This window comes from Narcine bancroftii, chromosome 2 (genome assembly GCF_036971445.1).
Source record: "Narcine bancroftii isolate sNarBan1 chromosome 2, sNarBan1.hap1, whole genome shotgun sequence".
Classification (NCBI taxonomy): domain Eukaryota; kingdom Metazoa; phylum Chordata; class Chondrichthyes; order Torpediniformes; family Narcinidae; genus Narcine; species Narcine bancroftii.
The window spans coordinates 145,714,583-145,741,936 of NC_091470.1; the positions used below are offsets into that span (position 1 = coordinate 145,714,583).

The 27,354-nt window shown below is 43.7% G+C and overlaps 1 long non-coding RNA gene across 5 annotated transcripts; it reads left to right on the top strand.

The window, feature by feature from the left end:
• On the top strand, positions 1–27,118 carry LOC138754322 (uncharacterized). Of its 5 annotated transcripts, XR_011351658.1 has the most exons (7): positions 1–297; positions 1,953–2,016; positions 5,810–6,075; positions 6,160–6,254; positions 11,819–12,015; positions 22,924–23,142; positions 23,986–27,118. It is a non-coding gene; the product is annotated as an uncharacterized lncRNA (long non-coding RNA). The 5 variants fall into 5 exon arrangements; XR_011351659.1 differs by lacking the exon at positions 6,160–6,254; XR_011351661.1 differs by lacking the exon at positions 1,953–2,016.
• Positions 27,119–27,354: the final 236 nt, after the last annotated feature.

Below are 27,354 nucleotides of genomic sequence, written 5' to 3' on the forward strand. Positions count from 1 at the left end.
CTCTGCCAATTAATGTCCTTCTCTGGGATATGAGGAAGAAACAAGAGAATATAACATTTAACTTGATGTTGGAGCTTTGAATGAGCAAAGGAGAGGGCTGGGCTTGGCATAGTCAGAGAGGGAAACAGCAGTGCCTCGTCTGGAAAATAAATTCCTTCAAAGTCAATGAGAAAAGGGGTTTTGAAAAGTACATTCTCCGCGGCCACCTTCAAATCATGAATCTGGAGAAACAAGCTTAACTCGTGAAATCCATTAGAGTCTTGCGTCCGTAAGACTCGCACCACTTGGGAGGCTTGGGTAAGCAAGACGTCTGCAGAGGCTGGGGTCCAGTGTGGTACACAAAGGGTGCTAGAGAAACTCAGCCATTCACGCAGCATTCATGGAAAGCAAAAGATGGTCGACTTTAGGCGCCAGCCGCCTTGAGCTCAACTCCGAGCAGCTCTGGCATGCACCCGTTCTGAAGCTACCCTGAGAAATATCATGACCTCATGTATCCCTGTATCCTGGCACTGTGCTCCTGGTTCAGGAGTTGAGGACAGACTTGCAATATTAGAATAGAAGGCATAAAATATCGTGGTCTGTGTGCATCTGGGCCTCTTTGTCAGTATTTTTTTATGGAACTGACACAATAACAAAGCTCTCAGAGTAGGTTGTTCAGCTCCAGTCTGTGAGTTCAGTCCCAGCCTCCAGTGCCATCTGTGTGGTGTTTGTGCATGAGGGTTCCTGAAGATATGCAGGTAGGTCAATTCATCGACTGCTGTGAGTTGCCCCTGGGATGCAACTTGGATTGGGAATGAAGTGGCTTGGATTGGGAATGAAGTGACAGGAGCAGGAAGGGGAGGATTGGAATGGAGAGAGAACAAATTGGGAAAGTGGAAATGGGTGCCAGATGGTCAGCCCAGGGTCAGTGGGCAATCCTCATGCATGAATACCACTCGCGTGCAGGTGACCCAGAGGCTATCCATCTTACTGAATTGACGACAATTTCCAAAGTAAATCAGGAGACACCATTTTGGCCAAGGGAGGTGAAATCCACTCCGTCGATTTCCAGAGGAATTTCAGACACACGGACAAGGGTGGTGTGAGTTCTTGAGAAGAGGTTGCATTCTTCAGACACTGTCTCTTGTAGGTGTCCTCGATGGAGTGAAGATCAATGCCTGTGTTGTCGGAGGCCAAGTTAACAACCCTCTAGATTTTTCTCCTGTCCCGAGTGTTGGCACCTCTGGACCAGACTGTGATCAACCAGCAAGGATGGTTGAACATACCCATTGCACTTATTCACTTTTTACACTGATTTATTTTCAAGAAATAGACAAGCCTAGATTTATTTTTGCTGTGTTCTGGAGTCACATCTCAGACACAGCAGCAGATTTCCTTCCCTGAGCAACGCTAGTGAATCAGATGGAAAAAAAAAACAATATTTCTGTTGCTAAGTTTTTCTCAAGATTTCAGATTTTACTTGAAACTAAATTCCCCACTTAGCTGGCTGAGATTCGATGTTCCAGAACCCTGGCCTCCAATCCAACAACATAACCACAGTGCTCCCGCATCACGCACTGAAAATCGGTGCACAAGGTCTGTGTGGAAGCTCTGGAACTGGACTGAGAGGGTGCATAGTCACAAGTACAGATCTAATTTTAAACTGAAGCTTCAGCTACCCCTTTCAAGATCCCTTGTGCCTTCGTTAAAGCTCTCCCCACTCTCCTGTCCATCCTGCATTGCCCTACCCACAGATTATCTGGCCATGAGCGCCTTCGTGGTGGTGGGAGATGCTGGATGGAACAATGTCTGACTCTGCTGCATTCCAACGGAGAGCACGTGTCAAAATAGTTCATTGAATGCAAAGGATTTGCGCCACCTTGAAAGAATCACAAAAGGTGCTACCAAAATCCAATTCTTTTTTTTGACTTGCGATTCAAAATCTTATTTTCTTTCTTCTGGTGGGGTTGCAGAACTGTGATTGAAGATTTAAGCATAAGTGGGAGCAATCACAATACCAGAGGACATCTGTTCAAGGTGAGTGGAGGAACATTTAGGGGAGATGCCAGGGGTTTTTTGCACAGAGAGTGGTGTGTGCCTGGAATGCATTACCCGGGGTGGTGGTGGAGGCTGGGAAAATAAGGGCATTGAGACAAATAGAGTGTCATGGGTATGAGGCAGGGAAGGATCAGATTGCTGAGGAGTAGGTTTGCATAGGTCAGGACAACATCGCGGGTTGTTCGATGTTCAGTTCTGGTCACCTCATTGTGGGAGAGATGTGGAAGCTGTGGAGAGGGTGCAGAGGGGATTCACCTAGATGTGGCTTGGATTGGGAATGAAGTATTTTAAAATTATTATTTTATCTAAGAATTTAAAAACCACATCAATGTATACATATTCAATAAAGCTACAAGAGAAAAATTATCACACATACACACTCCCCTTCCATCCCTTCCTTCTCCCTCCACCATCCCCATCAGAATATACCAAAAGAAAAGAAAAAGAAGTAAGAAAATTTGGAGAATGGAAAAAAACCCATAAAATCTCAATACTAATAATAATGGAGCTGGGGGTTTCTAACAAGATGGGATTTCAGAGTGTCCTTCAAATATTCAAACCGACGTATTATAAGTATGGGCTCCATATTTTCCAAAACAAAATTATATTTATTATGTTAAATTATGTTATCTTCTCAAGTGGAATACAACTACTCAATTCTGCATGCCGTCTCTCCATCCCTAAATTTGTATCTGATTTCCAAGAAATGGGTACGCTCTTCCTAGAAACAGCAGAAGTAAGTCGTAAAAATTCAATTTGATACATAGTCAACCTTAATTTAAGTCTAATCACTCTAATAGAACCCAACAAAAATATCCTCGGATCTTGTGGGAGTTTAACTCCTAATATTTAATCCAAAAACAAGTCTTATGAGGCAAGGTTAGCAGAGCTGGGACTTTTCTCTTTGGAGCGCAGAAGGATGAGAAGAGATTTGATGATGAGAGGCATAGACAGGGTGGACAGTCAACATCTGTTTCCTAGGGCAGGATCTGCAAACACCAGAGAAAATCTGTACAAAGTGGAGGGAGGGAGGTTTAAGGGGGACATTAGGGGTATGTTTTTTTACACAGAGAGTTGTGGGGGCCTGGAATACCTCACCAGGGGTGATGGTGGAGACTGGAATATTGGGGGCATTTACGAGTCCCTTAGATAGACACACCTCACTGACAAAAGACAAAGGAGGAAAAACCCAACCCCAACCAACCAATTTTTCCTTGCAACCGCTGCACCCATGCCTGCCTGTCCCGCATTGGACTTGTCAGTCACCAAGAGCCTGCACCAGACGTGGACATACCCCTCCATAAATCTTCATCCGCGAAGCCAAGCCAAAGAAGAAAGAAGAAGATAGACACATGGATGGAAGAAAAATAGAGGGTTATTGAGTAGGGAGGGTTTAGTGTACTTTTTTAAGGAAGGGATATCTGGGTCGGCACAACATCGAGGGCCAAAGGGCCTGTTCTGTGCTGTAATGTTCTGTGTTCTTCCTTTGTGATGGATTAATTGGCTTCCTTTGAGCATGTGAATGGTGGAATCTAGAGGATAAATAGTGGTTGATATTCAGCAGAGCCTGTTGGACTGAGAGCCTATACTGAGCTGTGACTTGCTTGCTTTCTAAATGTCGCTTCTGGAGCCACAAATCAAAGACGAGGTTCAAATAGATAGCCCAGGCCAATGTAAGAGTGAAGCACGAAAGTCTGCAGACACTGTGATTTAAAGTAAAGAGAAACTCAGCAGATCAGGATACTTTATAAAGATGCATCACCACCATTTTGGGCTTGAGCCCTTCATCACAGTGTGAGCAAGATGTAGGCAGGTGCCCGAACAAAATGGTGGAGGGGAGGAGCACAGCCCCACAGGAAGTAGGTAATAGGTGGATAAGGGAGAGAGCAAACAGGGAAGGGGGTGGGGGTTGGCTCTGTGAATGAAGAGGGAAGGAAAGGAGATGATGGGGAAGAGAGGGAGAATGGTCTAGTAGAAAGTGGGGGCATTGATGTTAATGCCATTCGGTTGGAGAGTGCCCAGATGGAATCTGTGGTGTTGCTCCCTCTCTTATGGAGGGGTATGTCCACGTCTGCTGCAGGCTCGTTGGTGACTGACAAGTCCGATGCGGGACAGGCAGGCACGGGTGCAGCGGTTGCAAGGGAAAATTGGTTGGTTGGGGTTGGGTTTTTCCTCCTTTGTCTTTTGTCAGTGAGGTGTGTCTATCTATTTCTTCCTGCCTGTGGGACTCTGTGTTGTGTTTTCACTCCACACCAATGAAATCCAACTCTACATTATTAATCCTGGTTTTAAAAATAAAGGTATTCTTCCTCTTCATCAGCCATTCTCAATGGGGGGAGGTGGGGGAGACAGCACATTTAAGTCAGAGCCTTGCTTTCTTTTCACCTCACATAACATCAATACTTTTTATGACTTTTATGCAGTCGGTAGGAGAGAAGTACAGAAGAAACCAAAACTCGACTGTTTCACAGGGCAGGGGGCCCAATCCCATAAACTTTAAGCAGAGTCCTAAGGAGGCCAGAGCTGAGAAGAGGTTGCGAATGGTTGATATCCATCATGTCGAAACAGCTGTGTGAATGGTGTTAACAGGCAAGAGAGACAGTAGAACCAACCCCCGCTTCAATGTCTTCTGTTCTTTGACGGCCAGTATCAGTTTGAGCACTTACAGCTTCCCAGATGCTGTCAAATGGGCTCTTGGTTGAATAGCTTTGTGAGTTTTACCCAGACGCAAACTGTTTGGTGGTTGCTGGGTGAATGTTTACCCATGACAACCATCAGCGGGGAACCACAAGAGAAAAGGAAGAAGGGATTATAAATCAAAAAGGAATAATGGTCAAAAACACAAAAGATGGGGTGTCAAATTTACAAGGTGACATAATGCTGCAATAATTGGAAGCATGTGTTGCTCAGAGTGAACAGTGTAAGCTTTCCAGAGTTATACAAAGCCACCTGCTTATGAAGGACGTGTTCAACAGGACTGGGATTTTTCAGAAATTGGTTAAATTACTTGAACTTCATTTCTGTTCAATTAGAAAGTCCTGGAGTAAAGCTGAATGGATTCATTTTCAAATTTCTCTTTTCTTTAAAAAAAACTGAAATAATTCTAAAAAAGAACGTTTGTCAAACTAAAAGCTAATAGTGGTGATTTTAAAGTGTAGATTCTGGTCTGGGACTCAGCTCCCCCCTGCAATGAACTGGAAGGCCAAGGAAAGTTCTTGAACAAGAAAAAAAAATTCAAGGAGATAAAGGTGACTTTTAAAGCCAGAATTTATGCTAGTTTATAATATGTCTTCTTGTTTTTTCAGTTTCAAAGTATCTATGAGTACAATTCTTACATTAGGGGTCAGAGAGTAGCAATTACAGCATATCAGCAAGCCCCAAGATCCTTAAACAGTTGGGTTTAATGTATGGGAACACCAACACCCCTGAGCGTAAAGACCTGCAAATCGTGGTGGACACAACTTTCCCCACCACTGAGAACATCTACGTCAGTGGTTTGCAAACTGCCCCCCTAAACTCACATTCCACCTGAAGTAATCCCTATGCCATTGGTGCTCTGTGATTAGTCAGGAATTGCTTCAGGTGGGATGTGAGTGGGAAGGGAAAGTTGAGATTCACTGCTCCAGACCCAATTGTTACTGAAATATTTTGCTTGAGAAAAATTGTCATTGGCCCATTTCCTTTAGAGTTATGAAACTCTGCACATAAAGAGTCAAGTACGATTAAAACAGTGTTGTCAAACTTTTTCTTTCCACTCACATCCCTCCTGAAGCAATCCCTTACTAATCCCAGAGCACCAATGGCCTTGGGATAGCTTAAGATGGAATGGGAGTTTCGGGGGGCAGTTTGAAAACTACTCATCTACAGGAACACAGCAATGATCATCAAGGACACTCATCACCCAGCATGCACTCTGTTCTCGCTGCTGCTATCAGGAAAGAGATATCAGTGCCACAAGACTCGCACCACCAGGTTCAGATACAGCTGCTACCCCTCCATCATCAGACTCCTCAACGACAAACTCAAGCAGACACCCATGTAAGGACTCTTATTTTTGCACTTTATTTTTGTTCTCTCTGTATTGCACAGTCAGTTTGTTTACATTTATTCATTTGTTTACAGATGTACGTTGTGTGCCTTTTTTTTTGCACTGCCAATTAGTGATACTTCTGCCTCGCCTGCAGGAAAAAGAAGCTCGGGGTTGGATGTGATGCTATGTATGTACTCTGGCAATAAATCGGAAATATATTATCGAGCGCTGAGGCATTTAAAAAAAAAGGCCATTTACCCAAACAATCCTCGTTTCCCTTTCTGTTCCATGTCAGCCTCATCTCAATCTGTCAATTTCTCAACCCTGTTGCCTTTTTCCTTCCAAAGACTTCCCTTCAATGTATCTGTGGTATTCTCTGTGGATCTGACTACCATGCTCTCACCATGCTGTGGGGAGTTCCCCACTCATCTGTAGGTGCACAGGGTTAATGCTCCCCATGTTGAGAAGTTCCAGCACCCACAGGCCTTCCTGCCTTTCCCTTACCCACCTCAGTGATACATAAATGAACAGTGGTTTAATGTTAATTTGCTGAATTTGCGAATTTGTTGGATTGGAAAACACCTTGGAAGTGTAGCAGTAAATCTCCATTGAACCATGGGATAAGCTCCTAATCAGTTGTTAGTTGAGTCAGTGTTGTTGCACTGTTGATCTACGGTTCATAACACAGAGATAATCTGCCTATTGATTCCACTGGACTGACCTCTGAGCTCATCCCAAGAACCAATGTGTCAATTATGATGTACGACATTTAGCACCACAAAAACAAGACATTCTGATACGCTGATGTTTTCTGTATCAAACATGCAATGGGAACTCACTCCCAGTGTTACTACTGTCAGTAGATCTCAAAGACGAAGAGTTTTTATTTAATCACAACACGTGGGCCATCTTGGGCAAAGTCAGCATTTATTTTCAAGTGCTAATTTCTCAAAACTCCAGCCATTTCAGGTCAACCAGATCTGGAGACACATTGGGACACTGGTTTCCCTCTCAGAAGAAACAGTTCTTCCCACGGGCAGTGAGAAAGCTGAATGTCTCTCATCCTTCCACAACAATATTTATTTATTTTCATGTAGGAATACTTGTCCTGTATGTGCATTGTTTGACCGTATGGGTGTTATGTCCAGCTGTCATCGAATTGTACTTGTTCAATCAGATGATAAAAAACTTGGATTGTGTCACAAAGGGAGGTTCGAGAACCTGATAGCTGTTGGGAAGAAGCTGTTCTTGAATCGAGAGGAGCTGGTCTTCTGTCCAAAGGGAGCAGTGAGGAGGTCCTTTATGATGTTGGCTCCTGACCTGAGGCAGCGCCTCACATAGATGACTGCAATGATGGGAAGTCAGCGCCTATGTTGTTTTGTATAAAATAAAACCTCTCAATAACCATCACTCACACTGCACTGATTTCAGTGTTAAAATTTCAGCTGGTGACTCTGCATTAAACTCCCAGACTTTAGAATATAACACAAGCACACTAACCACTATAAACAGGATTGATGGGAATGCAAGGACTTCCAGCAGGAAGTCATTAAGCACCAATGACTGAATTGTCTCCCAATAACATTCACGGTTGGAAAATAACTCCCTCGGAGGTTGCTTTGTTTTTACAGTGGCCCAACGTTAGTTCCCTGCACCAAATAAATGTGAATGCTGATTCAATTGCACTTAATAGAGCAGGAGAAAGTAGAAGAAAGACTGTAACGTAACATGAGTGTTTGCATGGCATTTCCATCCTGCACGCTAAACCCCAGAGAATGCACCAGCCTGGATCCAAGCTGCCAAAGCAATTCGGCCTCCCTCACAAAGCAGGGCAATGCACGAACCAAACCCAATCTTTTTATGACTGAATTTTCCATCCATCCCCAAAGCCAGATTACAGCACAGGATCATTGCAGCTGCGGCTGGAGTGAATCACAACTCTATGCTTGATTGCACCAGTGATGTTTATTTCCTCTTTCCGGCCTTGAAGCCCAGTCCTTGCAAAACTCACTTCAATGTTAAAAGCAGTTCCAAAATAGCCAGGCTTCACTGCTTCTCGACATTGGCTTTTGTGCTAATAAACCTCTCGATCCAACATTTGAACTGAACATGTCAGGCAATGCCAAGTATCTGAGCCATTTTGTTGGAATGTTGCTTGCACAGTTAGTGCAGCCATCACTCTTAACAAATGCTCCCAGTGGGGGCTGCAGCGCCACTAACTTCTTGGTCAAACATATTATCCGATTCTGAAATCTCTTTCTTTCACTTCTGTGTGTGATACTTAATCATGTGTATATGTGTGTCTATATTTGTATCTCTTTCTTTCTATTTATCTATCCATCCATCTAACTATCTTTGCCATGGTGTGTATTTATATTGCATATATCTGGGAATACACACACACACACACACACACACACACACACACACACACACACACACAAATATATATCTGGGAATGGAAACACACACAAACACACACACACACATCTGGGAATGGAAACACACACACACACACCTGGGAATGGAAACACACACACACACACACACACACACACACACATAAATATATATCTGGGAATGGAAACACACATACACACACACACATTTATATACAGGAAATCCCCTGGTCAATCCCTTCCTCCTTTTCCACCAAAATAATGAAAAAATAATTTTAAAAAAGGAAAGCCCCTGGTATCCAGAATCTATGGGGATTGGAGGATGCCAGACAAGTGTATTTTCCAGTTGGTTGAGACTTGCCTTACAATGCCTGCATTAAGAATAAAAGGTTTAAAAGTCAAAAAACCAAAAATAATACACCTGACTTCCCATTACAAATGGATCTTCAGGGCCTGGTTCTGCATTCCCTTTCACCAGTGTAAACCGTAAAGTACATTGAAAAAAAATGTCCTGCAAAATGGATCTGTTTGTTTCCGATGGTCACAAGGTAGGAACTGGTTGCAGGTGTCGTCTGGTGCGTGAGTGGTGGAATGGCGAACATCAGTGAGGCAAACCAATTATAAACTTACCTATTTTTTACCAATGATTTTATTCTTATTTATTTTAATTTTTATTTATTTTTTGCCATTTGCTTGAATTCCAGATACCAGGGGCTAGTGTGTGTGGGAGGGTGTTGTCGAAGGTCTCGGGCCTGAAACACTGTTTCTATCTCTTTGCCTCTTATAATTGCTGCAGGACCTGCTGAGTTTCTCCAGCACTTTTGTATATTTTCGACAATCACAGTGTCTGCAGCCTTTCTTGTTTCACTCGGAAGCTTTTTGCGTTTCAGAGCACAAAGACTCCAAAACAAAATCAAGCAGTCTTAGCTTCTAAAAAATAATGTTCAGTCAGTGACTACATTCCTGGTCAGATTCTGAGCCAGCCCTTTAGATGTTCAGTGGCGAATCTTGTGCACTTTACAATTCTGACAATGTGCTTTGCATTAGGGGCTGCTCACCAGTGAAAGGCTTTTATCAAGGAAGGAAATGTTTTGTCGGCAGGTCCTGGACTGAGTTCCATGTATTCCAAAGACATAAAACAGAATTGGTGCCTCATGATCCACTGCTGACTTGATAATTGACTCTGCTCTCCTGTAATGATCACCTAGCACCTGAAACTTCAATGCTAAGGCCCCCCAATATTGGAGAAAGAATGTTGAGCCTTCTGGTGATATTTATGCACAGTGTATGATTTTATGTGAGGATGTTATAGACCACAGTCATAATAGGCATGGTTGTACATGAGTAATGCATCACATTTCATGGGGTGTTTCCATAAACTATGGGTATTAAAGACATCCAAAGCAATCATAAAAGGAATAAAACTCACCGCAGAGAAGACTGAGAGTAAATTTTGAATTAACTCATGGGATGCCACATGGATAATTTAACATTTATCATTTTAATTCCCGAGGCTGTGCCACCAAAATATCCCAATTAACTTATGACCTCAGTACATGTTGAAGGGAGGGAGGAAACCAGAGCACCCAGAGGAAGCCCATTGCAGACATGGGGAGAACGTAGAAACTCCTTATAGACAGCGCCAGATTTGAACCTGTTTCTCTGGTTCTGTAATCGTGTTGCCCTCACCGCAGTTAAGTGCTGGAGCTTCAACTGCATATGATCTACTCTACTGACTGGGATAAAGGCACTGGGTGACACCAAGACAAGTGGATTCACTTGAAGGAGAGAACCAAGAGGTGTAAAGCATATGGATAGGGAAAGTGAGAAAGATGATCAGAAATTATTGTCATGAAGTTGTGTATTTTGTGGCGCCGGCACAATATCACCACCATCTTGCAACATTACTATAAAAAAAGGCAGCGTCTGCGGTTCATTGTTCATTCAGGAATCTGTTGGCAGCGGGGAGAAGCTGTCCTTGTGTCGCTAAGTGGCTGTCTTCAGGCTCTTGTACCTTTTCCCAGATGGAAAGCAAAATGAAGAAGGCATGGCCTGGGTGGTGGGGATCCTTGAGGATAGAGGCTGCTTTTTTAAGACACCATCTCTTGTAGATGTCCTCGATGGAGTGAAGTCTGGTGTCTGTGATGTCCCTGGCCGAGTTCACAACTTTATTCTTGTCCTGAGAGTTGATGGAGGAGTTGGATGGAGGTGGATGTACCCTGAAACTGTCTTACTTTGCTAGAAGGTTATAAAAACAGTGTGTGAGGAGATAATAGGACTGACGAACATCACTGCTCAAAGAGAAAGGATTCAAGGAGGAAAGAAAGGCAGAAAGATTGGAAAAGGTTTAGGAAAGAGCCAAGAGAATTTTTAAAAAGTGGATCATTATTTCCCCTGGGAAATATTTCAACATTCTAAGTTTCTAAAATCTTAGAACCACATCATCAAGTTTGCTGCATATGACCTTGGTGGGCTTTATTAGTAGGAATGATGAGTTAATGCACAGAGATGAGGTGCAGTCGCTAATGAACTGGTGCAGAGCCAACATCCTGTATCTGAATGTTAATAAAACAAAAGAGATGGTTGTTGACTTCAGGACGCCCCGGGGAGGACCACGGTACACTGATCATTGACGGCTCCAGCATTGAGGTCATCAAGAGTATCCTTGGGGTGCACTTGGTGGATAATCTCACCTGGTCCCTTAACACCAGCTCCATAGTCAAGAAAGCCCAGCATTGCCTCTACTTCCTGCAAAGGCTGAGGAAAGTTCATGTCTCATCTTCCATCCTCACTACATTCTACAGAGAATGTACTGAGAGCTTCCTGTGCACCTGCCTCACCACCTGGTTTGGAAGCTGTAGCACCTCAGACCACAAGACCCTCCAGAGGAGAGTGAAGTCAGCAGAAAAGATCATTGGGGGCTCTCTTCCTACCATGACGGACATGTACAACACTCGCTGCAGGAGAAAAGAAATAAACATTATGAAGGACTCCACATGCCCCTCACGTAAACTGTTCTCCCTTCTGCCAATGGGTTGGAGGTACCGCAGCTCTTGGGCCCAGATTGGGTAAGAGGCCATCAGGCTCCTGAATTCCCAGAACATGGGTGCATGGAGAACCTCGGTACTGGGGTCTCTGACAATATATAGCTTAATATTTAATATTTATGTGTTTAACTTCTATCTTAACTTATATTTATTAAATCTGCTCCATGGCAATCTTGTTTTTACCATCCGAGCATGGAATGAACGATAAATAAAGGTGATGACAACTTGAAAGAATTACGATGATAAAATATCTGATATTTCACCTTCTGTTCGTGTTTCAGTCTCTCTTTGTTTTTTTTTTAAAGTTTCATTTGTCAAATGAAAGTTATTGATTTCTCCTCCTGCTCTGCTGCCGATGAGAATGCTGGTTGGCTGCTCAGCTGGTGTGAAGGTGTGACCATTGCTGGATGCTGGAACACCCCCGCCGGCCAACACCTGACACCAATTTGATCAGATTGGATGACTGCTTTGCTGGAATCTCAGCCACAACTTCAACCTCAAGGTTAGTGCAGAGGTTAATATTCTTGTTTCATTCTCCAGAGAATTGCGGGATTAAATCTATCTGTGGAAGCGAGGCCATTGTGTGTATTTAAGGCAGAGATTGGCAGGTGTTTGATTGGTCAGGGCATCAAGGATTACGGGGAGAAAGCCAGGGAGTGGGGGCTGAGTGGGTGGATGGATCAGCTCAGGATTAGAATGGTGGAGCAGACTCGATGGGCCGACTCCCGTGTCTATATCTAATGATCTTGTCATTCTCCAGAGATTTGAGCTGAAAACTGGGATGAGTCCCTGGTTCTGTGGTGGGGCTTCATGGACAAAAGAACTCTCATTGGCTGAGTCATTACAGTGAGGCCTTTCTTTCCTGTTGTTATCAGACACTTAAGTGCACCTCATAAATTGGAAAAAGATGAGCCCAAGAACTGTTTCAAACCATCTAAATTTCAGATGGTTAACACAAGCTAGAAGGTAAAAGCACTGTAGACCCTAAACTCGAGACCAGCCATTCTTCATTGGGGCCCCAAGTCGTTCCCTTCTCCCCCCCCACCCATCCCCCTCAGGCGCCACAGCACATTGTGATTATAAATAAAACACACTGAAATGCTAGAGGAACTCAGCCTGTCTTACAGGGTCCATAGGAGGTAAAGATTTATTGCCGACGTTTTGAGACCTCAGACCAAAATGATGGTAATATATCTTTACCTTCTATTGATGCTGTGAGACCAACCTGGTTCCTCCAGCATTTCTGTGTGTTTTAGATTTAAGTAAAAGCCTTGTTTTATTTTTTCAATTTCTAATGTAGATGGTCGAAGAGAAGTACGGAAGAAACCAAAACTTGACTGCTTCACAGAGAATGGGGCCCATAAACTCTAGAGTCCTCCAGGGACCAGAGCCCTAGCTCCACCTTCCTAACTTGCCCACAGTCCAGACCCACAGTGTTCCCAGCTCTGGCTCTGGATCTGTCCCAGCCAACTTTTCTGAATCCTGCAGTTTATGAACCTGATCTTAACGCCAACTCCATCCATACAATTGCACTTAGATGACTCAGCGAAGACCCAGCGCAATGAAGGGTAAACCAATGGGCAGCAAAGACTTTGTGACAATGATGTTCATGGGTTCATTTTCATGCACCTTGTCCTATATACATTGGCACTGTAATTCTTACCTGCTGCAGCCAACATGTTCCTGGTTTAAAAACAACTACACCATACATCAAATTAAATTAAAGAAAGATAATAAATAGAAAAGATAGTTTATAAATATTCACACTTACCATATTGCAAGGAATAAAAGGCATTACAATAGTGCAGAGTGTCTTTTTGTGGCGTCAGTGCAGTCCATGATAAGTGTATTAAGTGAAGATTCAAGTGTCTGATAGCTGTTGGAAAGAAATTGTTCTTAAGAGTTGTTTTTCAAGAGTCTGTACTAACTTTCCGCACAAAGTTAGCAGGGAGAAGAGGATGTGATCATGGTGATGGGGTTCTTTTATGATGTCAGCTGCCTTCTCAAGGCAGCACTTCAGGTGGATGTTAGTGGACGGGAGGATGGAGCTTGTGATGGACATGGTTGCAATCTTCTATGTTTGTCAGCAACCACTTTTCATCGTACACCAGCAGAAGTTTGACTGTACATGTGACAAATCTCCTCAGACTTCTTAGAAGTAAGGCATTGGTGGGCCCCAATGTGCTGACCCCAGCAGAGGTCTTCTGGAATATGAACTCCCAGGAACTTGAAGGAGCTGGCCCTTTCCATCTCTTCCCCATTGATGTGGACAGGTGCCTGGCCCCTCAACCTCGCCTTCTGTTTAGTGAGCATCAAACTCCTGGATCCTGGTGATGCTGAGAGCAAGGTTGTTGATCTGGCACCACTGAACCGGATTCCTGATCTCCATCTTGCATTCTGACTCATCATTTCCCTTCATTTAACCAATGTCATCAGTGAGTCTATAGATTTTATTGGAGCTGCAGAGAGAGATGGAAAATTCAGCATTTCTCTGGAAACAGGCCACCACCTCTGTCCTAAATGAACACAAAACAGCCACAAAACTGACGACTGTCGATACAAAGCAGCAAATGATGAAAGAAATGAAGCTTATGGAGATAGTTTCCGACTGGGATCAGATACTTCACAAGTCCTTAATTTGGGAGATTGAGTGAAAGGAGCTCATGACTTCATTATTATTGGTTGGATCCAAACCAAGGCCTGAGAAGTAAATATCCCAGTGAAAGCGGATTTGGGAGTGGCTGACCCAGACTAATTTGGGTGCCAACCTGCTTAAGAGAACAGCTGAAGCCTGCCCTTTCTGACAGAGTCAGTTCTCAGCCCAATGGAAGGTCACAGGGCAGAGTCCAGACAATTTCCTACATAGAATGAAGCCGGTGAATCATTTGTGTCTCCAGACTGAGACTCATGCTCTGCACATCTGCAGATGAAAACACGCACACTCTCCAGGAACTTGAGGTTCTGACCCTCTCCACCTCCGTCTCGTCAACACAGACAGGTGCGTGGTCTCTGTCTGTGTTCCAAGTCCCAAGTTCCGAGCTCTGTACTGTTCAATTCTATGACACACGGCTGTAACTTACAATCCTCTCTGTCACTGTCTCCATCTGGAATCCTTTTTTGATCTCTGGGTAAAACCTCAGTCTGCAATGGGAGGTAAACTTCAATAGATTTTGAATGGTTTGGGCGGCATGGTTAACTTAGTGGTTGAAGCAATACTGTAACAGCACCAGGGAACAAGGGTTTGAATCCCACGCTGGCTGTAAGGAATTTGAACATTCTTCCGTGTCTGCGTGGGTTTCCTTCGGGGGCTCTGGTTTCCTTCCACTGTTCAAAATGTACGTCAATTGGGTGTAATTGGGTAGCATGGGCTCCTGGGCCGAAAGGGCCTGTTACCGTGCAGTATGTCTAAATTCTAAATTTAAAATTTTTAAAAACAATTTTTAAATTTCTGTTCCTTTGTTTTCTGATGTCATTTGATGAAAAGTGAGGAAAGTGACGGCAACTGTTTAACAGTGAGGAAACAGCTGTTGTTCAGTAGCCTTTGTCCTTGGCAACAACTGCATGGATGTGGCTGCCAAGATTGGTGTGTGTGGCCCAGCCCCGACTGCCTTTGATCTGTGTGGTCATTTCACAGGGCAATTCAAATCTGGAGTCACTGGGAGGCCTCTCTGGAGCATTTCCTTTTCCTCGAGACATTTGTAATCTGGATGTGCTTTTCCAACACCAATGAAGTGTTGCGACTTGAAATGCCAACTGTTCTTCTCCTCCCGCTCATGCTGCTTGAATTCCTCTAACACGTTGTATCCAGTCCCTGTCACTCTCACTCACATTTTAATTCCAGATTTAGTTAATGAACAGAGTTTAGACTCTTCTGCTGTCAATGGCAATGCAAATTCATCAACAAAGACCAACTTGCTTCCGAACTGCCGATGTTGCCATTGCCCTGGACCAAGTCTGAATTCTTTACTGTATTTTACTTGCTGTACTATGTTTGGTATACCTGGCTGAACTGCTCATCAAGCAAACTTTCTCACCACACCTTGGTACACGTGACAATAAACTTGAACGAAACTGAGCTTGAACTTGTCAAATCTGCAGGTTAACTTTCAGTGATATGTCAAGAAAGGCATCCAGGTCCCTCTGACATGAACAACCTTTGGGTTCTCTCACCATGCAGAATGGATGGGATGGGACTGGTTTCCCAGAAGCAAAGGAGTTGAGAGATGATCTCAAAGAGGTTTATAAAGTTCTGAGAGGCATTGACAGGGTAAATAGTCATAGTCCTTTCCCAGGACTGGAGAATCTAAAAATAGAGGGTATAGATTTCAAATTTAGACATACAGCACAGAAACAGGCCATATTGGCCCACAATTCCATGCTGCCCATTTTGCACCCAATTGACTGAACGATGGGAGGAAACCGGAGCCCACACACACACACAAGGGTCAGAACATACAAACTCCTGACAGACAACATGGTATTCGAATCCTGGTCCTGATTTCTGGTACTGTAGCAGTTTAAATGGAGGAGGGAAAGATTAGAGGGATAGGGTCATTCACAGGCAAATGGGTAAGCATTTTGGTTGGCATGAATGAGTTAGGCTGAATGGCCTGTTTCCATGCTGTACAACTCTCCATGAATCCATGTGACTAAAGATTCTGATTTCCTTTGTTTTAAGACTAAGAGACATAGGAGCAGAAATAGGTTATTCAGCCCTTCAAATCTGCTCCACTTTTTAATCATGAGTTGATCCATTTTCCCCACTCAGCCCCACTGGTTGGCCTTCTCCCCATAACCTTTGATGCCCTGGCTAATCAAGAACCTATCAATCTCTGCCTTAAATATACTGAATGATCCAGTTTCTATATCAGTGGTTAACCTGGCTTCTTTCCACATTATATTTATGGACAACAGGAAGGTTGTTTAAATTTAAAGTTTAAAAATTTAGACATACAACACGGTAACAGGCCATTCCAGCCCACAAGTCCACGCCACCCAATTTACACCCCATTAATCTGCACCCCCGGTACTTTTTTTGAAGGGTGGGAGGAAACAGGAGCCCCCGGAGAAAATCCACACAGACACAGGGGGAGCGTACAAACTCCTCACTGACAGCGCAGGATTTGAACCCCAGTCCCGATCGCTGGCACTGTAAACCGTTATGCCAACAAATAGCTCATGAGGTCAGTTTCCCAGCAGAACAGATCCTATCCCATCCTCTTTTTTTCTGTCGCCTTGCCAATTATTTTCTCTCGGATCCCCTTTGAGTCTTTTGCCATGCACCCACATTTATAATAAACCTTACAGCACAGCTTTCAGATGTCTGTGGGGGTGGGGGGGGGGGGAGAAACAAGAGGACCTGACTGCAGTCAGCACAGTCATGTGGACCACATGCAAACTCCACAGAGCTGCCACCCAAGTTCGGTATCAAATGTGAGTTCTTGGAGTGAGAGTCAGCAGTGTGACCAACCAAGCCACCTTCTTATTTCCCATCTACCCTTTCCCTTAACATGTCTCTCTTTCCCCAAGGCCTCTCTGTGTCCCACACCACTATTTATCTTTTATTCATCCATCGGTTGATCCTTGAGAGTACTATACAGTCACTCTGATTCGTATCTCTTTGTTTGTCTTTTGGCTCTGATCCCCTTCCCCAACTGGTTCCACTTGCCCATCATCTCTCCCTTATCTAGTTCCACTTATCACCTTATGACTGACCAGATGATTTGCATGGGTCAGCACAACATTGTGGGCTGAAGGGCCTGTCCAGGGCTGTAATGTTCTTTGTTCTATTCCTTCATCTCAATGTCTCCCCTTATCACCTTTTGTCTCGACCTCCGCACTCCCCTCCGCCCCACCAAGGTCCATCTATCTCCACGTCACCCTCCAGCCGCACTCCTTCACCTTCACCCCTCTGCCTCCCTCATCTACCTTCTCATGATTCCACCTCTCCCCTGCCAGCCCCTGCCTTATCCCTCCCTGCCACCTTGGTATACTGGCTGCCTCACAATCCTGATACAGGGTCCCGACGTGAAATGTCAACTCTCCATCTTCCAGCATCTGTTGTCTCCCTCTTGCATCATCTGATTAGAATCATGATTCCACAGAGTCCATGCAAGTAGAGATATTAAGACAGGAGTTCAAACATGATGCTGGAGAAACTCAGCAGGTCTCACAGCACACTTTAGATATCAAAGATAAAGAGAGGAGGGTCACAGATTACCCTCAAGTTGACCATTCTTGTGCATAGGCTTCTGAGAGGAGAATGATTTAAAAGGGAACGGAGGGGCAAACTCTTCACCCAGGTGGTCCATACCTGGAATGAGCTTTCAGAAGTGGGTGCAATCATTTGTAAATTTTAAGTTTCAACGTACAGCATGGTAACAGGCCCTCTCAGCCCACGAACCCATGCTGCCCAATTGCACCCAATTGATCTCCAACCTCAGTACGTTTTGAATGGTGGGAGGAAACTGGAGCATCCAGAGGAAACCCACACAGACACAGGGAGAATGTACAAATTCCTGACAGACAGCGTGGGATTCAAACCCCGGTCTCGATCGCTGGCGCTGTAACAGCATTGCTCTAACTGCTACATTAACCGTGCTGTTCAAGGGACTTTTAGACAGATATATAGATAGGAAGAATTTAGACAGACTAAATGCAGGGAAGTCTGATGACCCTGAAAGCCAGCTTGGACAGCATGGATAAGTTGGGCCGAAGGTCCTGTTCTGTGCTGATACCCTATGACACAGAGGTTCTCCATTGGGGGATAGAGACTGGTAAAGAGAATGGGTGTTGATAAAGCAAGTGAAGTGTCATGTGGAACAATAAGAGATGATCCTCTTTGGTTAAAAAAAATAGGATAGCCTACATTCCAGAGATGTATGTGGTTAGTTGATTCACCTGGACAGCACAGGATCATGGGCTGGAAGGGCATGTTACCGTACAATATCTCTAAGTTAAATTAAATTTGGGAGGTGTTTGTGTTCAGAGATTACAGTTAACATGCAGAAAAAGCCAGCAATTAGGTAATCTCCAGGATTTGAACAAGAGTAAAGATATTTTTTCTGAAATTACATGAGGTCGCATCTGTAATATTGTGTGCAGCACTCATCTCCCGACCTTAGGGAAGATAAAATTGCATTGTGCAATTCTCCTGATTCATTTCTTGGAGGGTTTGTCGTGGGGAGAGATGAGGTAGTCTGGGCTAGAATCACGAGAGTTGAGAGGAATACGAGATGATCTTGTACATATACACAAAATTCTCAGGGGCCTTGACAGGAGAGATGTTTCTCCCTTTGGGTTGTCGAGTAGCAGAGGTCAACGTCAATATAAGGGGTTGTTCAATCAGGAATGAGAAAGGAAGATACTTCTTCACCCAGAGCGTCATGAATCCATGGAGTTTTCTACTGAAGAGAGCTGGTGCTGAAAATATCTAAGGAAGCGGTTGATAGGTTTTGGATCGTAAAGGAATCAAGGGATAAGAGGTTAGTGCAGGAAAGTGGCACTGAGGTCAAAGATCAGCCAGGCTCGACTGAAGGTGCTGGAGGAGTGAGGAGCCGAATGTTCTATTCCTGCTTCGACTCCATATGTCTGAGGCCTCTCATAATTTCATGGCCTTAATTAATCTCTCCTCCATATCTCTGTTCCAAGAAGATGAACTTCACCTCATTAGGTGACGTAGGATTTGTCTCCACACAAACGAAGCACCAGCCACTTCATTTCAGGATTCAGGGTCGGTTTCATATTCTGAATATCTCCAGCTGATTCCGCAAAACCTCAACGATGATGACTCGAACCGCTTTGGTCAAAACTCCACAAAATTCAGCAAGTGAACCATTTATAAATGATAACTGGAATGTTACTCGAGGGATTTTCCTTTCAAATTTGAATATTCCTATCTGAGCCGTTGGTAATTTTATTTCTGATGTCAGGTTTCATTTCTGTTTCAGCAGCACCCTCTACTGTTCTCTGTCGGTACACCTTCCAAGCAGTGCTTCTGCAACCCGACGAAACAGCCTCCTCTGGTCCTCGGTGCAAAACACGCAGACACACAACCAGACATGACAAGTATACAAACAAACAATACGTCCACAGGACAAGTATTTCATCTACACAAATTCTTTGGCTTGGCTTCGCGGACGAAGATTTATGGAGGGGTAATGTCCACGTCTGCTGCAGGCTCGTTGGTGACTGACAAGTCCGATGCGGGACAGGCAGGCATGGTTGCAGCGGTTGCAAGGGAAAATTGGTGGGTTGGGGTTTTTCCTCCTTTGTCTTTTGTCAGTGAGGTGGGCTCTGTGGTCTTCTTCAAAGGAGGTTGCTGCCCGCCGAACTGTGAGGCGCCAAGATGCACGGTTGGAAGCGAGATCAGCCCACTGGCGGTGGTCAATGTGGCAGGCACCAAGAGCTTTCTTTAAGCAGTCCTTGTACACACATAAGTTAATAAATATTGTTTCATGAATATGGGAGTCAGAATCAGGATTTATTGTCATGAACAAGTCATGAAATTTGGTGTTTTACAGCCTCCTTGTGCAAACATCACAGATTATCACCGACTTCTTCTTCTGCTGGCGGTGTATAAAAAGGCTCGTCTCTGCCCTCTCTCTCACTGCTTTTCTCCAATCTGCAGCGTATAATGGACTTGTATCGATGATGTTCTCAGATACAGCGAATAATATGAAAAAAAAGATGTTGTAACCAAGGAACTTTTTCCACTCAGGGAGTGGTCCATTTCTGGAACAAGCTACCAGAAGAAGCTCTGGAAACAGGAACAACTTCAACATTCAATGGCCATATATGTGGAGAGGAAGTTATTGGACCTAATGTGAGCAAACAGGACTAGCCCAGAATGCCAACTTGGTCAGCAGGGAGGAGTTGGGCCAAAGGGCCTGTTTGGCGCTGGCTGTCTCGATGGCTCCAAATCACTGTGTGATGTAAAATATTTTACAGTGTAATTATTTTGTATAACAGCCACAAAACTGACAGAATAAACTTGAATCATTGATTTTTTTTTAACTCATGGTTTTTGTTCCCTCTAATTTTTCGTAGTCAGTGTGTGCAAAAATCATGTGTCGTCCGTAAATCGTATGTCGTGCATGTAGCGGCAGCGACACTGCTCCTGCAATAACACACACAACCAGATGGGTTGAGCTCAGTGAGCAGACGAGTTTATTGCAGGCTGCTGAGCTGCACTTATACTCCCAGGCTGGACCTGGCTGAGAACAGCGCTGGAGGGCGCTGACGTCACCCAGGCGTGTGGCTTACAAGTGGGGTCGGTTCGCCTGCCTAGTGGTGAGCTGCCACATGCAAATGTTTTTCCTGTGACAGAGGTATATTGAATGCTTGTGCAATGTAAACTTGAAATTGTTTCAAGATCATTTGGGCCCTGACTCTCTCTCATGGCTAATAAAACTGTATTGGCCATTTTTAATAAAATACAAATATGATTGCATTCTACGAAGTGATGGATTTTGTTTAGATTTTATTCTAAACTTTGAACCACTTTGTTCAGTTTGTTGTTCCATCAATGAGTATTTCTTATTTTTACGTAATGTTGAAATACATTAATAACAATAACTCATCAATTCATAGTTGCTGGAAATGGTTAAATTAAAACTCATTCAATTACAAAGCTAGTTGACAAACTATCCAGATGCTGAATGTGAAAATCTTCACCCATAGCACAGTTTATGCAGGTTTACAAAATATTTGACATAAAACTGCACAGAATACCATACATATTTAAGTCACGGTTTGATAAACCGACTAACTAGTTAACAGAAACAGGTAGGAACATAGGAAGTAGGAACAGGAGTAGGCCAAAAATGGCCCATCGAGCCTGCTCGAGGTAGCTCAGAGATTATTTTCAATAAGTGTAATTATTTGAGGTCATTCCCCCTTCTGCGCACTGGCTGCAAAACGTGAGTGTGCGCGCGCACACACGCACAGCTTAGCAGGCCCAGGGCCGTCATGGCCAGACGCACTTGCTGAATCAGCTCATAATCCTCTCACCCTTCCCATCCATGCATGATTAAACCTTCAGTATTTTGGTTTCTGAGACAATAGGAATGCCTCGGATTCTATGTTTGATGAAATAACATTGCCCCCTCATTCCTAGCCACCTCATCCTGCTTGGTGATGGCTCTCCTGTAAGGTTTTTGTTGTCCAGTGAAGAGGCTGCATTGCCGTTTGCCTGTGGTCACACAACAGGCGCGATTCATCCCGAGTTTTCTTGCGCTGATAACTTTGAGGTGAGGAGTGAAACACCAAAGTCTGCAGATGCTATGATTGTAAAAACACAAGAATGCTGGAGGATCTCAGTCAGTCTCGCAGTGTCCATCAGAGGTAAAGATATCATACTGACTCCCCAGTCTTTAATTTGGAAACTTGACCACTCTTTTGGCTTGCACCTTGAAGAAGGGCTCAGGTCAGAAATGTCGGTTTTCTCTTTACATTGTATGGGCGCTGCAAGACAGCTGAGTTCCTCCAGCATTTCTGTGTTCTTAATGCTAGTTTTGTAATCCATCCCAATGCTGGCACATCAGAGTTTGAAAGGGTTTTGTTGAGCATGAGAGGAAAAATCCATGAGAGACGTTCCAAAACAACCGAAGCAGTTGTTGCATTTTCTATAAAGATATTTTGATAGTTCTGCGTCAGAAGCCATCAGTTACTCCAGGCTGGATGCTCTCTCTTGACAAGGAGTGTTGACTTGTTGGCTAATTGCCAGGCTCATCGTGTCTCAATCTCTTGACGCAGGCATAGACAAAATTGATCACAAACTGCAAACAAAGAGAGAATGAAAACATTTCAAAACACACTGAGCTGCAAACTCTGCTCTGTTTCAGGATAGGCAACCCTCAGGTCCGTGCAAGTGTAATTAACTTGTTACTTTGCAATTAGTGTGCGAGTTTACCTGCATGTGTGCGTGTGGTGTACGTGTGTTTGGGTGTATGTAATTGATCTTTGTTATTGCTGTTTGGAGTGGAAATGGAACAGAACAAGCAAGAAATAGCAGGACCAGGAGGGATTCTCCCACCACCTGAAAGCACAATGTCATGAGCTCATCTATTGTGCTGAGGTTCTTGCCTTTCTAACTCAAGCTGATAAAGGCAGCAACAGGCACACCCAGTGCAATACACAACCTTACACACACACTCATACACAGAGGGAGATAGACACACAGAAGTGCTCACAGACCATACACACACACACACAAACACTCTCACACACAATTTCACTCCAGTGAACAGAAATTGACACAAACAATATGTTCACACATGCACACAAACATAGAAACACACCAACGTGTGCACACACAATGTGTTCTGAAATGTTAACTCTATTTCTGTTCCCATAGATACCGCCTGACCTGCAGACAATTTCCAGCATTTTTTATTTTATTTAATTTTAGGTTCCCCAGAGTCTTCCATGCTCAAAGAAAATCTCCTCATGTTCCTCACACTCTGATGAGTCAGCCCCTCCTGCTGAACCGCAGACATTGATACCTTCAGCTAAGAGACAGCAAAACCAACCTTGGCTTCCAATGTAAATATTGAAATGAAGAATGAATGCATAACTGGACTTGAGGTGTGATCTCACCTGCAAAACCATGGGATCAAGTTCAAGAACCGTGAGTTGATGTTACAGCTATACAATATGTTGGAATTTCTGGCCACCTCATTGCAGGAAAGGTGTGGATGTTCCAGAGATAGTGCAAGGTGATTTACGAGGATGTTGCCTGAATAGGAGAGCAGGCCTTTTGATGAGAGGTTGAGTGAACTTGGTCTTTTCTCCTTGGTGCAACGGAGGATGAAGGCTGAACTGATCGAGGTGTACTAGATGATGCCAGACAATGATTGTGTGGACAGCCAGAGCCTTTTTCAAGGGCTGAAATGGCTAACACGAGGGAGTATAGTTTTAAGGTGTTTGGGAATAAGAAGAGTGGGCGGGGGGGGGGGGATGTAAGAGGTATTCTTCACACAGAGAGTGGTGGGTGCATGGAATGAGAAAAAAAAAAAGAATGAGCTGCTTACAATGGTGGTGGAGGCAGGGACAAAATTATCTTTTGAGAGACTCTTAGGTGAATGAAACAGAGGGTTATGCAGGAGGGCAATTCTAAGCAGTGGTTGGAGTAGGTTATTAGGTCAGCGCAATATTGTGGGCTGAAGGGCCTGTAGCTTGCTTAGACATCTCTATTCTAAGTTGCATGACGAAATGGACAATGGTCTAAATAGCTGACTTTTATATTTGGGGGTTTCCTCACTATGTCCCAGTTTATTTAATTGCTCCATGAGGTGGAAGGAGATTTGTATTTTAAATGTTCATAAATTTATATTTTCTACCATGCAAGGTTAAATAATTGAAATGTCTGCATAGAATATACAGTTAATTGGTCATCGATTACCTGAAAAATATTTGCATGGGGCCACTGATTATGATATTAAACAAAATTAAAGTTTAACTTTTCTTACAGGAGCAAAGAATCAAGTCACGTAGCATGGAAGCAGGCCCTTTGGCCCAACTTGCCCATGCTGACCATATTGTCCTCCCAATACTACTCCCACCTGCCTGGCTTTGCACCATATCCCTCTAAACCAGCCTGTCCATGCATCCCTCCAATGTTTCTTAAACATTGCAATAACACCTGCCTTCACCCCCTCCACCAGCCCATTCCATCCACCCACCGCTCTCTGTGTAAAAACGTTCCTGTTGAATCTCTCCCTTCACTTAAAATCGATGTCCTCTGGTTACTGATTCTCCTCCTCTGGGCAAAAGACTCTCCGTATACATCTGATCAATTCCTTTCAGAATTTTGAATACCTCTACAAATTCACCCCTCTCCTCCTGCACTCCAAGGAATACAACCCCTCTCCCTGTAGCTCGAGTTCCCAAGTCCTGCCAACATCCTTGCAAATTTTCTCTGCACCCTCTCCACCTTGATAACAGATATCCTGCAGCACAACGACAAAAACTGAACATATTATTCCAAATGGGGCCTCACCAACTTTTTTATACAACTGCAACATGACCTTCTAACTTCCATACTCAATACTTTAACTGATGAAGGCCAAGGTGCCGAAAGCCTTTTTGACCACCCCATTGACCTGTGATCCCATTGTTAAGGTACTATGTACTTGTACTCCAAGATCCCTCTGCTCTACAACACTCCCAAGATCTTACAATTCACTGTGAAGGTCCAAGCCATGTCCCACTTCCCAAAGTGCAACCCCTCACATTTCTCTGTATCAGTTCCATCAATCAAGATAAACCATAATGGAAGAGGGAATGTTGCAGCTCTGTAAAACTCTGGTTGGACCACACTGAACTAATATATTCAGTCTTGGCCGCCTCATCACCAGGATGTGGGAGCTATGGAGAGCAGATTTACCAGGATGTTGTCCAGATTGGAGAACATGTCAATTTAGGCAAAGTGGACAGATCTTTCTTTTTGTAATGAAGAAGTGACTTAATAGAAATCTACAAGATTATGAGAAGCATAGATAGGATGGACAGCCAGCACCTTTATCCTGGAGTGGGAATAGCAAACACCAGAGGACATCTGTGACAAGTGAGGGGACGAAAGGTTAGGGGAGATGTCAAGAGTACGTTTTTGACATAGAGAATTGTGGCTGTCTGGAATGCATTGCCAGGACTGGTGGTGGTGACTGATACAATTGGGGCACTTTAAAGATTTTTCGACAGGCACAAGGATGAAAGAAAAACGAAGGGTTATGAAGTAGGGGTGCTTTACTTTTTGAGTAGGTTTACATCGGTCAGCACAACATCGTGGGCTGAAGGGCCTGTACTGTGCGGTAATGTTCTATATTCTATAACCATTTCAAAGGCCACATGTCCAACCAATTCAGATCTTGTTGCAGTCTTTGGCAACTGTCTTCATTATCTGCAATAACAGACCTTGCAGTGTTGTCCACAAACTTGCTGATTATGTCATGAATGTTTTTATCTAAATCAAACATTCTCATCCTTTTTTTCGGCTATGCTTCGCCTTTGGACTCGCTCAAAGTTTATGGGCCCATTTCCCTGTGAAGCAGTCACATTGGTTTCTTCCATTCTACCAACGACATAAAAACATAATAAATATTATATGATTTCAGTTTCTGGTCCCCTTGAAGTGTGCTATGGTCCGTGCTGAGAATGACGGACCAAAACCATTGATATAGATGCCAAGCAGCAAATAGCCCAGCACCAAATCCTGTGGCACTCCACGTTCCAGCCCAAAAACCTTCCCCCATCACCCTCTGCCTTCTTCCATGAAGTTCATTTTCTCTCCATTGGGTTACGCGGAATTTGACTTTCCAGACCAGCCTACCGTGTGGAACTTTATTGAATACCTCCCTGAAATCCATATGCACCACATCGATAGTTCTGCCCTCATCAATCTTCTTGGTTACATCTTCAAAAAACTTGATCGTATTTGTGAGACAGGTCCAAAGTAAAACATGTAAATCTGCAGACACTGTGGTTGAAGTAAAAATACACAAAGCTGGTCGAGCACTGTCCTTTATAGAATAACGGTCATTAACACATTACCCATGAACACACCTGGAGGGCCAATGGGGCTGTGATGCAACCAGAAGAGTTTCAAGTGCCAATGTACCAGTGCTTTGAAGGTTAATGGCAACTATTGGGGATCCATCTTGGTTTGGAGATCATTATGGCCTCTGTGACCCTGGTAACTAAGATGGTCCTTGGCTTGAGTAATGAATTCTTCTGAGACTTAGTTTCTTCACCTCGAGCATTGAGAACTCAACATCAATCTTCCTTTCCCTCTTGCATGTGAATGGAGTCCTATTTGGAATAAAAGTCACAATGGAATTTTTGCTGTGAGTGTGGGGTGAGTGGTTTGTGTTTCCACAGAGGCAGGGTGAAGACTGTGAGTGGTGTCCCACAAGTTACAGAGGATGAAGTGAACTAAGGTGTCCTTTCTTTTATCACAGTCCAAAATCCACCCCTCCCCCAAAGAGGACGATGAGAGTTGAAATGGTCTTTTTGACATAATTGGTGAACACAGAGACTCAGGATTGCTCTTGATGTCATTCCAATCTTTTGTAGCTTTAGCTGGAGGCCAGCAAACACCTGGGAGTGACAACAAAAGTGCCTGTTTCCCTTTGAGCTGCCAATATAAGGGAATTCTGCACTCACGACTCCAGAGAATCCCTTTGGAATTTCCATGACCAGACTCAAATTTCAAGTAGATTCTTTTGATTCTCAGAAATATTGAAGTTCAAGTTTATGTGTCATCTGATTGTCCCAATATAACCAACAAAACAGTGTTCTCCAGTCCACGGTACAGAACAGTTCAAAACACACATGCAGACATAACACATAAATCCAGCATATACAGGTGTACTCTGCTTTACAAAAGTAGAGCGTTCCCATGAATACTTTCATAAGCCAGAATGAGTCATCACTATATTGAAAGTTATTTTTATAAAAACAAAAACCCATTCAAATTTATTTTGGATAGCGAAAACAGGTTTCTTTGTAAAAAGCGAATTTGCGTAAAACAAGTATATGTCGAACGGATATACCTGTACATACGTCGTGTGTACATATACTAAAATAAATATTCTTAATAAATAGTAGTCATGGAGTCTCATTGTCCATGGGAAGAAACTATTCCTCTATCTGGTATTCTGGCTCTGATACTTCTGCATCATTTTCCCGATGGGAGTAGCTACCACCTACACTCCTACCACCTACCACTCCTACCACCTACACTCCTCCATTCCCACAACATGCAGCAAACTTTAATGCTCTCAAATAACTTTGACGTGCATTAGATGGGCAACTGAAGCAAGTTTTCCATATCCTGGAATGT